Genomic DNA, 13,396 nt, shown 5'->3' on the forward strand with positions numbered 1-13,396 from the left:
AATTGAATTATTGAAGGGGAAGGAATTGGGGCCCAGATGGCAGTGCACAGTGGACTTCATGAGTCTAAATGTTTCTCTAAATGATAAGCAGTCTGAAGGGGATGATAGGTCGGGGATTCACTGTCCATTTCTGTATCTGGAGCAGTGGCTTCTGGGTCTTCAGACTCCTCAAAGGATATTTGAAGAAAGAGGAGCACGCCATCTCCAGTTCAGATCCAGGAGAGCCATTTTCATGCATAATGGATGACTTGCAGGAGACTGAGTATGTTACAGGAGAACACAAGGTATCATAGGCAGACAGGGCTCAAGAGTTTGCCAACCTAAACAGTGTTAGGATCTTGAAACACCTTCACAAAGCCTTGTGCAGTATAAAGCTACATTCTCTAAGATATTTCCACACTGTATGGACAGGTGCCATTAGACTGCAAATGTGTTTGTGAAATTTAGGCTGAAGCATTAACCCTATTGTGGGAAGAACCAGTGGACCTTCCTTGACTTGATTCATTGCATTCTGGTTGAACACAGGAATACTTATGGATTAGAGTTCCTAGTCCTGACTATTACAACCCATGCCATTGTATGCCAAAGGACCACTCTGTGGGATTTGACATGTTGTAAGCATTGTCAGGCTGAGTAATCAAGCAAAGTGTGATGTTTATAGTCAGGATGCACCTTACAGGAGATTGCTATGGATGTGCCTGTTATTTGCTATCGGGAGATCCCTGCCTTGCAGAAAGAGTCATAAGTGACCCACCCTCCTTGATGTCCTGCATCCCAAGCAAGTCATATAGGTCTGCTACCAGCAGAAAAAGGGACCTAAATCTCCAGCGATAAAGCCTGATTGAAGGACATGTTTACTACACTGTGCCTAGCTCATCTCTGGAACACAAGTTAAACAAAGTGACACTTTAGCATTCTTCAAATGTAGCTTGGATGACTGGATGCATTACCATAAATTTTCCACTGAATTAATTACATTTTTAGTCATTCTTGAAGATGGGGTACAGCATAAGGCTGTCTGCTGGCAAGGTAAACATGGTGTTTTAATCAACTGCCTTGTAGCTCCCCTGAATCCGATGAATGTTATGAACAAGCCCCTAGCCACATGTTGAAATGTTGACTGATGCAAGCTTTAGCCATCTGTCTCTAAGGGTGAGCTTTGGCAAACAGAGACCTGAGGACTCTCTCCATGATGGATGTACCTCCAAGGGGGTGCGATTATTTCCTGCTCTCTGATTCTCTGACATTGTGATATTGATTCAGCAAAGTCCTGGGCCTGCATTTTGGATCTGTCTACTGATTCCCAGATTGAATGCTTCTGAAGTTGCTCAGGAGCTTCTACTTTTTAAATCTGCAATATGCTTGGTTGAATTTTTGGTATTCGTGACATTGCTTCATATCCTTCTTCTCTTCTGGTTAGTAGAAAAACTGTTATGGGGAATCTTTGCACATTGTTTGATGGCCACTTGACTACTTTGATAGCTTCATTGTTTTAAGTGTTTAACAGAGGAAACTTTCATTGTATAAGATAGATTCAAGATCCCCAGTTTGTAAGAAACAGATAAGAACTTTCAAGCTCAGCAGCTAGGCAAACACTCCCTATGTGCACGTGAACCTAACAGTGCATACTGACTTAGGGTGGGTTATACTGACTTGCGGTGAGTGCACCCCTTATAGCATCAACCACAGAAAAAATGCTGAATTGGAATTAGATTTACTGGGGCAGAATAAAATATAAGCCAAACTGTAACACCACTCCCTGATGTTTTGTCCTTAAGTTATGAAACATGACAAAGTCATGGAATTTAATGCGCAAGATCATTTATTTTTGTTTAACAGGGGTAGAATTCTGATCCATGCCAACCTTTTTTCAGACTAGCCCAGAGCAGTATCTATTTAGTAGAGTTCCACAGCAGATACATGGAAGTTAGGAGAATCAAACCATGCACTAGGGAGAACAGCTTGTTTATACCTCACAGCCTTAATCCTCTGCACTAACTGCCAGACACTGGGAGTGTGAGAAACAAGGTGATGTGCCTCCATGAGAACATCATCAAAAATGCATTAATAACAGCAGCAGAAATATTATTGTTTATTGAGTACTTAAAGCACGGACAGATGCGTTTGAAAGAAATCAATAGCACTACATCTTGGTGTTGTTTTTTGTTTTTTTTGTGGCTAACCATATAAGGATATTCCCTATGATAAGAGATGCATTCTCATTTGTGTGTGTGCAAAGTCTCTGAAACAGTATATGATGACATATTCCTTGCTCTGAACAGCACAGTATTTGAAATGACACATAATCACCTGAACAACGGCTGGGATTTTTTTTTTGTTATTGTACTTTTCTACGTTAAACATTTGATTTAGGGGAAGAGATATTTATACCTTGTGAACTCCTTATGAATGTTGCCCGTGTTCTGACTCTCCAGTGTGTCATAAGCATGCAGCAAAAAGTACACTGAGGTTGACTGCTGTGTGTTTACACCTTGGTCAATATGTCAAGTAAACAAGGATAAATCTAGTTATTGCCTGTCTGTGTGGTATGTTCCCAGATTCTAATCGTCTTGGTGATAACAGAGGTCGTGTTAATGGCAGAGGCATCTATCTGCTATAAGGTAAAACATGTGACCAGGTGCTGAAAGGGTGACCCCATTCCAAGCCCTCTTACTTCTACATTGTGGGATATGTGGTATGCACAAGATGACAGTGATAGCTTACTGCAAGCACACACTCCACTAATATTAGGCAGATAGTAACCAAAGTTAAGCCCTGCTTATGACAGGCCCACCAGCTCATGACATTTGCCGCATATATGCTAGCACCCTAAATGATGCATCAGATCAAATTCTAGGTGACATACCAAGCAGTGCAGTACCATGGTAGCGCTTGCCAGTTTGTTGAGATGGTGTGTGATAGCACTGGGATTTTGAGCCTCAGCATCAATGGAAAAATACATAAGTAAGTGTGACTGAGCAGCAAGACTATTGGAAAATAAAATAAAATAAAACTCGTCTCTGAACATTATTGTTAGAGGAAATGATGTCATTACTTGAATTACATAAAAGTATGTAATTAAATGATTGTCTTAATGGCCGGAAGAAGCCTCAGTGGTGAAAGCGCTTTCCGTCTACAATAAAGCTTTATCCTTTACGCAAAGTTCGATTTCTTCCAGTTTTGGATACTGTATGTTCAGAGGCGAGTTTTATTTTATACAAGACTTGTGAGCTTATTGTTCTGCCGTACCACCCAGTTTGTTTTATCTACTTTATTCCGATAGCAGCTATTTTTTATTTGCAATGTAGTAGGATAGTCTGACATAAATATAGAAAATAGCTAGGCTAATCTGGCTATATTTCTATCTAACTTTAAGAGAAATACTAAAGTCTAAGATCTTACATACAGAGCAAGCAAGTGCTGGTGAGCTGTCAGCTTTAGACAAAATACAAAATGGTCTCCTTTCTTTCTGAGCTTAAATTGATAACACAGTACTACTGAGTCATTTCAGATTGCATCATTCTTAACAGTTCTGACTTAGTTTCCCAGGCTCACAGAACTTAAAATTTACATTTATTTTTGTAATCTGCACCTGCAGAAAGCCACAGCAATAAAATACATTTTACATGTAAAATCTAGTAATTAACGCTTGTCCTAAGTCAATAGAAAGAATTCCTTAGTCCAGACATCCTGTCTCCGAGCTTGAGATCAAACAGTCCTAAAATGCTTGACTTATTACCTTTCTTCCAGCAGGGTACACTGTGGTTACATTTCTGAAGCTCAGTACAACATATAGTTTAATCATGACACATAGTTCTCTTTACATTTGTAGAACAAGCCTGTGGATTATATTAATATTTACAATGACAGAATTATTTACAAAATTCTATCTAGCTAGGCTGGCAGCCTTCACACAAGGATTGAAAGCTGAAATGTCTGTGCTGTGACTGGAAGTAGGAGAACCCATTACTATAACTTTAGAGCTAACAAAAGTGGAAAAATACAAGAAACAGTACAGAATCGAGCAGGGCAAATAAAAATGCTGCAAAGTATTGTAAATAGATTGCGAGATAAATAAACTGATACGGATGGTCAAGCCAGAAGAAAAATGTTAGAATAATAGGAACGAGAAAGGCAAAAATGCCCTAAATTAAGTAGAATAGTGGATTATTAGTATAACTTGGGGTATTCAATAGCTAGACCACCAGAGTGATTAGGCATGTAATGTAGGTCATTTAGCAGTGAGAGAAGACATGCTCAGACATGTGATTGCAAACTATTGCAGTTACACATTAAAGGAATGGCCAGTAAGAACAACAGCTGTCAGTAGGATGCTGGTAATGGGAGGATGTAAGGACAAAGTAGTAAATAATTATGCCCCTCAGGTATATACTACGGATGGCACATTAGACATTAGGAGCAGCTGCTCAGCTGCTGTATCTGGCTGCAAAAAAAAAAAAAAAGAAGAAGACAAAGCCATGCATAGATGCAGAGATGTATTGCATAGGAAACCAGATCATGGTCTGTGGAGGGAGATAGTAGGCCAGCCTATGAAAGTGGAGGGCAATCCCAGATGTTGTAGTAGAACTAGAGGGAGCAGAAAGGTCACCATTTGAAATGTGGAGACTTGTTAGTGTGAGTCCCACAGGCCATACCTCTCAACTGTACAGATTTTGCCGAATGTCAAGATTTTTGCCTCATATTTTGGGTCCATTTCTCATAAAATCATGGTTTTCTGGCATATCATTGAGGGTTGAAGTCAGAAAATAATGACAGATATTTGAGTTTCAGGCTTGATACCCTTCAGAAAATTCATACTAATAAAAAAAAATATTTTATCAATTTTCTAAGTTTGTAAGAGCAATGTTTAAAAAGTGTCCCTAATTTATGGCCTTTGTCCCCCCATTATTGATGGCTTTATCCAGATTTCTTGCTCTAAGTGGTTGAGAGGTATTCCCATTAGTGAGACTTAATGGCCAAAATGCAGACTTACATATACAAAGTCCAAGACTTGATTTGCCATTTCATGAATAGCGGCTTTGATAAATAGGTGTTCAACAAATGACTAGCAATTCGATGAAATAATATAAACCCCACTAGCAACAGGTCTCCAACCATGAACCATGAAAACCACCCCGCATACCTGAAGCTACTAGAATCACTTATCATTTAGCCCAACACACTGTTCATGGCTGATTTTTAACAACCTCTCCATAAACTGGGAAACACACATGACCACTTTGTCAATGCAAATGATCTGGAACACCTGGTCTGCCCTCCCACTAGGGGCTCAAATATCCTTGACAGAGTACTCACAAACATGAGGGAGCATATCACCCCCCCCCCCAGTGTAATATCCTCATTGGTAAAATCAGATCGTACATCAGTGTCCTTTGAAATAAATGTAATGGTGGACCCCCTATCTAACCCTTAAAGCTCTAAAACATTTTTCCAAGGCAAATTATGTTCTATTAAGTGATAACATAGGTAATTCTAAAGGTTTGCCTAACCCTGAAAACATGGAAGCCTATGCAGAAGTATACACAAATGCCCTGTGCAACTGCATAAAAATGGCAGTACCTGACCAAAATAGACCCATGTCAGTTTCCTTCTGATTACTGAGGGGTAATTTGTGTTTGAACTAAAAGACAATCTTTGGCTCAGCCCTGATGGAAATGTTGCATAACAGCAAAACTAACTGCACGAGGGTTACCAGCTCCAAAGATCTAAACCTGGCTTCTGACATGAATAGTTCATGCTGGAGAGAGAGATATGTATCCCAGAGACTGCCTCTCCTCTGGAATAGGCTTCCTATTCATGGGAAGCGGAGCTCTTCCCTGACCATCTTCAAGTGCAATGCAATCTGGACAAATTGATGGGCAATTGCAAATTCACTCCTGTGGTGGCACCTATGTTCCTTATGGATAGAGGCAGTCTGTAAAATGTGTCTAAACCACACTTGCTGACTTTTATCTTTCTCCTAGGGATAGAAAATTGGGTAAAATCTTTGTAAACTGTCTAGTTGTGTAATGTCTCTTGAGATGTTAGCCTAGTAATCTCTGAGCCTATGAACCTATGAATCTGAGTGGAGGCAGATTTGGGTGCCCAGCACATCCCACTGCTGGGAAGACAGTGTAGGTCATCCATAGGGAATGTCCCAATGCTCAGATAGGATTAGCTCTAGTGGAGTGGCAGGGAAGCACAAAGAAAGGTAAGAAGAGGGTATGGACATAGAATTTAGGAGGAATTAATCATTTGATAAAGAGGAAAAGAGTTTTACTGAAGCTTAACTCATTCCCTCCAGTACAGCTCTTTTGAGTGTGTGCTTTTAACTCCCAGTGGGTGTGGCTTAAGCCTTTAAAAAATGAAGTTATCACCTTACAGTTCTAGAAAATACTCATTGAGAGAGGTCAAATATCAATACGGTTGTGTTTGCCATCACATATGCTTCAAGACAAAATATCCTGGTGCCTTGTATGTAACATGGTTTTGGAATTATTAATGCAAATATGAACAATTAATATTTGACGCCTGGAGGAGTAGTATGAGGTAACTGCAGAAGACACCTGGAGGAGCACTCAGCTGTAATAAGTTAAAAGGAATGAGTAACATTTTCATTGAAGAGTTAAAGTTAAATACTCAGGAATGTAAAAAGATGGAGAAGAAAGGATGTAGCTTTATGGGACGGAGCTGTGCAAAAGGGAAAAAAACAGTGGAGCTGGCATTTTGGGGAGGACAGATGAAGGATGTCCAAAAAAAAGATGAAATTACTAATCAAGATGGTAGATGTGCTATGACAAAATGGTATAAGGAGGGATGTGAGATAGTTTGTTTGTGTCTTTTGGCTTTTCCCGGTTAGGGGTCGCCACAGTGGAACTCCGGTCCACTAATGATTGGCAGTAGATTTTTACATGCTGAGTTGCTGGCCCTGATGCACAACCTTCAACGAAGGTACGCACATTCATGCATGTCTCCACACAGAAGATGCTCTAGCTGAGAATCGAACAGGACAACTTCTTACTGTGAGGCAGCAACATTACCGCAGCACCACCACCGCAGTCTAGGGACGTGAGATAGTACTAAGTGCCTTTTATAGTCCAGACATAGATGATACAGAGATTTTAAGAGAATGGTTAGAGAATATTCAAAAAAGTGAGAGGGCAGTTAAACATGCTGATTACTTGTGGAGATTTAAATGTGGGTCTAAGCCCGCAAATTGATACAGTGCATTAGAAATCAGAGTTTCATATTAAAATGCTAGAATTTAGGGGTGAATCTAGAAATAGTGGATGCATGGTAAGTATTAAAACTAGGTTAAGTTTTTTACATCTCTGAGAAATGAGAGTGCACAAGTGAGTTTACCAGACAGACAAGACTAAAAATGGGAGAGATAGAAGGGCTACAATGTGGAGAGAGAAGTATATCAGAACATACACAGTAGTTAGTATGAACTGGGCATCAGGTGCAATTATACCAGAGGATAGAGAGTGAAACCTGGGCAGAGGAAGAAGCCAGACTATATAGAATGGATGCAACAGATAATGAAAGAGGTCATCGATGTAAATAAACCGAAGGAGTGGGAAGTTGAAGTAAGGAAATGGGATGGAATTAAATCACTTTACAGAGGACAATTGATGAGGAAGAATGGAGAGATGAGAAGAAAAAAGGAAGAAAGGGTGGGGAGAACAGAGAACTGATTAGAAAAACTAAAAACTAATTTGCAGGAATAGGCAGAATAAGAGGTAAAGCAGTTAGATATTTAGATGAAAATCGAACTGCAAACTGTGGAACAGACAAAATTAAAGAGGAACTAGAGCTGGGTGATTGCATTAGAGGAAAATCTAAGCTATTGATGTGGAGGATTATAGGCCAAAGGAGGAAAACTTGGATTGGGAGGATATAGTCAAAGGAAGGTAAGATGATAAAACAATAATTTTGGAATAAGGAAAATATTCAGAAAACATTTTACAAACTTTTATGCCAGTTGACTATGAGTAAGTTGTAATTTAGTGTCTGGAAGGTGAACATACTGAATAAAGGAGAGAGAGGAAAGGACTGAACAAATGCACTGGAAAAGTGAAGGTAAATGAGGCTATAAGATATCTTAGAAGTGCAAAGGCACATGGACTAGATGCCTTCATGCATGATTGGTTTCTATAAAAGACTGGGATTGTAGGTATGAGATTCTTCAGTTAAAATATTTGATGACATCGTGGAAGGAGCCATGATAACAGGAATGATGGAAGAGGCAAATGGGATGATTTTATGTAAACAGAAAGGCAGCCTTGACGACACGAGGAATTATAGACCAATAACATTGTGTAATACAGATATGAAACTCTTTCCATGAGTTTTAACGCTGAGATTAGAAAAGCTGGTAACAGTAATAGCATGAGCAGAATAAAAATAAACCTTGTGAAAGGGAAGTCCTTGACAGATCATTGGCACAGGTTATTAAGCCTTTTGGGTTGAGATGAAAGGAGTGGCAAAATAAAGGCAGGAATATTGTTCATGGATATACATAAAGCTTTTGATTGTGTGCCATAGAACTTTGTTCATAAGGTACCTTATGCAGAGCCTCCTATATGGAATTATTCATAAATGGGGAAGTGTTAGACAATACAGAAATGGGGAGGATTATCCAAGGGGGGTAACGCCATCACTGCGACTATCTCTAATGGTACCTGAATTTTTGTTGCAACAAAGTAAAGACATATGAGGGGAAACATGAAGACAACACTAAGAAAAATAACATCTTATTTTCGGATAACTGTATGCTAGCATTAGTGGATGTAGAAAGTACCTTCACTAACTTTTTTTTTAATTTTCTGAGCATCCAGGAGAGAAGGAGGATTAGAATATCTTTACCGAAAAGTTAGTTGTAATAACAGTAAGGAGTATGTAACTGAGACAGTTGAAATGAAACAAGCACAGGAAGGAGAAAAGCATATGGGCCTGGAAGTTTTCCAAGAAACAGAATGAGTTGGGAAGTGAAACTGGAAGGAAATAAAGAGGGGAAGAAGAGCAATAATGTTGGATACATGAAAGGTTTATACATGGTGGAGAGGATTTGTCTAGAGACGGGCATGATTTTACCTAATGTAAGTTATATGGGGAGATAAATTTAAATTAATCCAAAATATAAATTGATAACAATTCAGTAGGTATGAGACAGGTTTATATGGACAGAAAGAGAGAGAAAAGGGGGTGAATAGCAAAGGACATCTTGCAATCTGATAGAGAGTAAGGAGGACAGGGATCACTGGATTTCAAAAGGTATATAACAGTGATAGAGTGAGGGAGTGAGGTCAGAGGTCAGAGTTTAAGGGGTGGGAATTGAAAGCAGGAGAATGGATTTGATGGGAAGAAGGAAATACATATATATATATATATATATATATATATATATATATATATATATATATATATATATATATATATATATCTGTACCAAGGAACCAAACAAGGGGCTGGTGGGGAAGCGAAGATTTTTTTTTTTTTTTTTAGAATAAAATCTGTAAAAGACATGTTGATGTAAAGATAATTAGTTACAGTCTGGGGAAGCCAGAGAAATAGAAAAGAAACTAGTGGAGCATGAAAAGAGAAGCATTAGGACTTGAAAGGAGAGGTAGCTAGAGTTTGGGCACCTGCTGAAGAAATTTTGGCAAAAATATGGAGTAGGAGAAGGGGAAAATTCATGGAGAAGATTCAGCCAGGGTTGGAAATGGAGGATCTAAGATGAAGATAAAGGAAAATATGAAGGGAAACCACAGAAAATTAAAAAAATGAAAAGGCTGGGAACCAACACAAAAATGTAGGAAAGGGAGAATACACAATAAGTTTTGAGAAATTTTGAGAAATAATATCCCAGACAGCAATGGAGTGGTAGAGGAAAGAATAGATTAGTTATTGGAGGGGAAGGAAGACTTTGTCTGGGGAAACGTTTTAGAATAGTAATATTTTTGAGCAGGACAGTTCTGGTTGTTAGTATGTATGCCAGATTAGACCACAGGTAGTACTTAACATTGATAAGGTTATAAAAAACAGGAATGAGCTCAGACATAGTGAAACTGGTGGTGTGATATGGGAAATGTAAACCAATTACACATGTAGTTTTCATGGGAAATGGCTAAGAAAATCCGGATGAGATATTCCAAAAGCAGATTCCAGATTCATGGTTGTTCTGCCTGTTTGGACTGAGACTATAAGTAAGACCTGGCCAAAAGAAGACATTTGGAATTATAGCTAATCATCGGGGAATTTAGGAGGAAAGTAGTGAGAGCATGGAAGAAGGTAACATAGTGGGATATACAGCAGGGGGAAGCATGGATGAATAAGGTGGGACTAGGAAATAGAAAGTGGATAGGTAAGATCTGGAAGAAGAGATGGAGTGGCGCAACAAAAGGAGCAGAGGAAGTGGAAAATGGAAAACAAAAATTGTAATGATCATAAACCGAAAGAGAGGTTAAGGGATAAGATGTAACTGAAGAAAATAAAGAAAGATATAATGAAATGAATATCAATAGTTGGGAAGAAGAGTTTAGGAAGCAAGACAGAGTGCTGAGACCAGGTGAGAAGGATTCATATGGTCAAAGTTTTTACTAAGCTAACAGCCAAAGGAGACCATCAAGAAGCACAACTGAGGTTCCCTTATTTATAAGCTATAAAAACAACTTAACAAGTGAAATCATAAAGTTAACAGGCAACTGGAATAAGCTATTATTTACAATGGAAGATAGAGTCACCCTGATTAAAATGATAATTTTATCAAAAATTGTATACTATAGTCGATCAATAATATAGTCAGTCATTAATTCCGTCCCCAAAAAAAAAATATATAAAAAAAATGAATTCTACCTAATTTAAATTCTTATGGTGCACTAAAAAAACAAGGATATCTTTAGAATGGATTGTCAAAAGCAGGGAGGAAGACAGCATTGGGTTTACAAACATTGAGCTATATACTAACGCTGTAATTATTTTAATACTATTACTGTGGTTAGGTTCTTCATATATATCTCTTGGAAATCTTTACATGAGAAAATATTAATAGACAACAACAAACATGATTGTTATATGAAACTGGGTATCAATATATTCTATTGGACTCTAAAAGATTTTGTTTGAATGAATAACATAAGTTTACTTTTATGTCTTTTATTAACCAAATCCGTTCAATCTTTAGAAGGTTCATGAATTCAAATTACTTAGTCAAGGACTTACTAATCCTGTTGTTCCCCACTGCTTTCATTAATGGATACTTAGTATCTTTCAATGGAAACACAAGCTGACAGCTCTCAAGAATAGTAACCTAATATTTTGGCATCAGTTTTTTAAGGGAAACAAAATACATAGAGCAAGGAGGCTGGTTAAATATACATACCTGTAAAGAATATATTCAGAATAAAATGACAATATCACTTGATCTTCAAACTAAACTTGTTCCAGAAATTTTGAATCTATTATCTAATGTTAATGGTGGGCCACCCAAGGGGACATCATATCTATTAATTATATCCAAGATTATTACAAATGAAGGAAGGTTGATATATTGTGCGTGCAAGAGACCAGATGGAAGGGGAGTAAGGCCAGGTGTATCGGAGGTGGGTTCAAATTGCTCTGTCATGGTGTGGATGGGAGGAGAAATGAGGTAGGGGTTATCCTGAAGGAACAGTATGTCAAGAGTGTTTTGGAGGTGAAAAGAGTGTCTGACAGAGTGATGTTTATGAAGCTGGAAACTGATGATGTGATGATGAATGTCATTAGCGCAGGTTGGGTGTGCAATGTACAGAAAGAAAAGGTTTGGAGCGAGTTGAATGAAGTGGTGGCGAGTGTACCCAAGGGTGAGAGAGTGGTACCCAAGAGTGAGGGAGTGGTACCCAAGAGTGAGGGAGTGGTGAATGGAGTGCATTTCAATGGGCATGTTGGCGAAGAGAACAGGTGATGAAGAGGTGATGGGTAGGTATGGTGCTAAGGAGAGGAATGAAGAAGGTCAGATGGTAGTGGATTTTGTGAAAAGGATGGATATGTCTGTGGTGAATATGTATTTTAAGAAGAGGGAGGAGCATAGGATGATGTACAAGAGTGGAGGAAGATGCACAGAGGTGGATTATATCCTATGCAGGAGGGTCAGTCTGAAGGAGACTGGAGACTGCAAAATGGTGATGGGGAAAGCATAGTCAGGCAGCATAGGATGGTGGTCTGTAGGATAACATTGGCATTCAAGAAGAAGAGGAGGAGCATGAAGGCAGTGCCAAGGATGAAATGATGAAAGGATGACTGCATGGTGGAGTTCAGGGAAGAGTTAAGACAAGCAAAGGGTGGTAGTGAAGACTTACCAGATAGCTGGGCAACCACCGCAGAGGTGGTAAGGGAGACAACTAGAAAGGTGTTTGTTGTAACATCTGGATAGAGGAAGGAGGGCAAGGAGACCTGGTGGTGGAATGAGGAAGTACAGGAGAGTATACAGAAGAAGAGGTTGGCAAAGAAGAAGTGATATTGTCAGAGAGATGAAAACAGTAGACAGGAGTACAAAGAGATGAGGCATGTGGTGAAGAGAGAGGTGGCGAAGGCTAAGGATAAGGCATATGAAGGGCTGTATGAAAGGTTGGGTACTAAGGAGGGAGAAAAGGACCTGTACCGATTGGCTAGTCAGAGGGACCAAGCTGGGAAAGATGTGCAGCAGGTAAAGGTGATAAAAGATAACGAGGGAAATGTACTCACAAGTGAGGAGAGTGTGTTGAGCAGATGGAAAGAGTACTTTGAGGGGCTGATGAGTGAAAAGAATGAAAGAGAGAGAAGGTTGGATGATGTAGTGATAGTGAATCAGAAAGTGCAACTGATTAGCAAGGAGGAAGTAAGGACAGCTATGAAGAGGATGAAAAATGGAAAGGCTGTTGGTCCAGATGACATACCTGTGGAAGCATGGAGGTGTTTAGGAGAGATGGCAGTGGAGATTTTAACCAGATTGTTTAACAAAATCTTGGAAAGTGACTGAATGCCTGAGGAGTGACGAAGAACTGCATTGGCACAGATTTCTAAGACTAAGGGTGATGTGTACAGCTGTAGTAACTACAGAGGGATAAAACTGGTTATCCACAGCACGAAGTTATGGCAAAGAGTAGTGGAAGCTAGTTTAAGAAGGGAGGTGATGATTAGCGATCAGCAGTATGGTTTCATGCCAGGAAAGAGCACTACAGATGCAATGTTTATTCCGAGGGTGTTGATGGAAAAGTATAGAGACGGTCAGAAGAAGTTGCTCTGTGTCTTTGTGGTCTTAGAGAAAGCATATGATAGTGTACCTAGAGAGGAGTTGTGGATTGTATGAAGAAGTCAGGAGTGGCAGACGAGTATGTAAGAGTGGTATAGGATAAGTATGAGGGCAGTGTGACAGTGG

This window comes from Protopterus annectens, chromosome 9.part0 (assembly GCF_019279795.1).
Source record: "Protopterus annectens isolate FY-2018-M chromosome 9.part0, PAN1.0, whole genome shotgun sequence".
Taxonomy (NCBI): Eukaryota; Metazoa; Chordata; order Ceratodontiformes; family Protopteridae; genus Protopterus; species Protopterus annectens.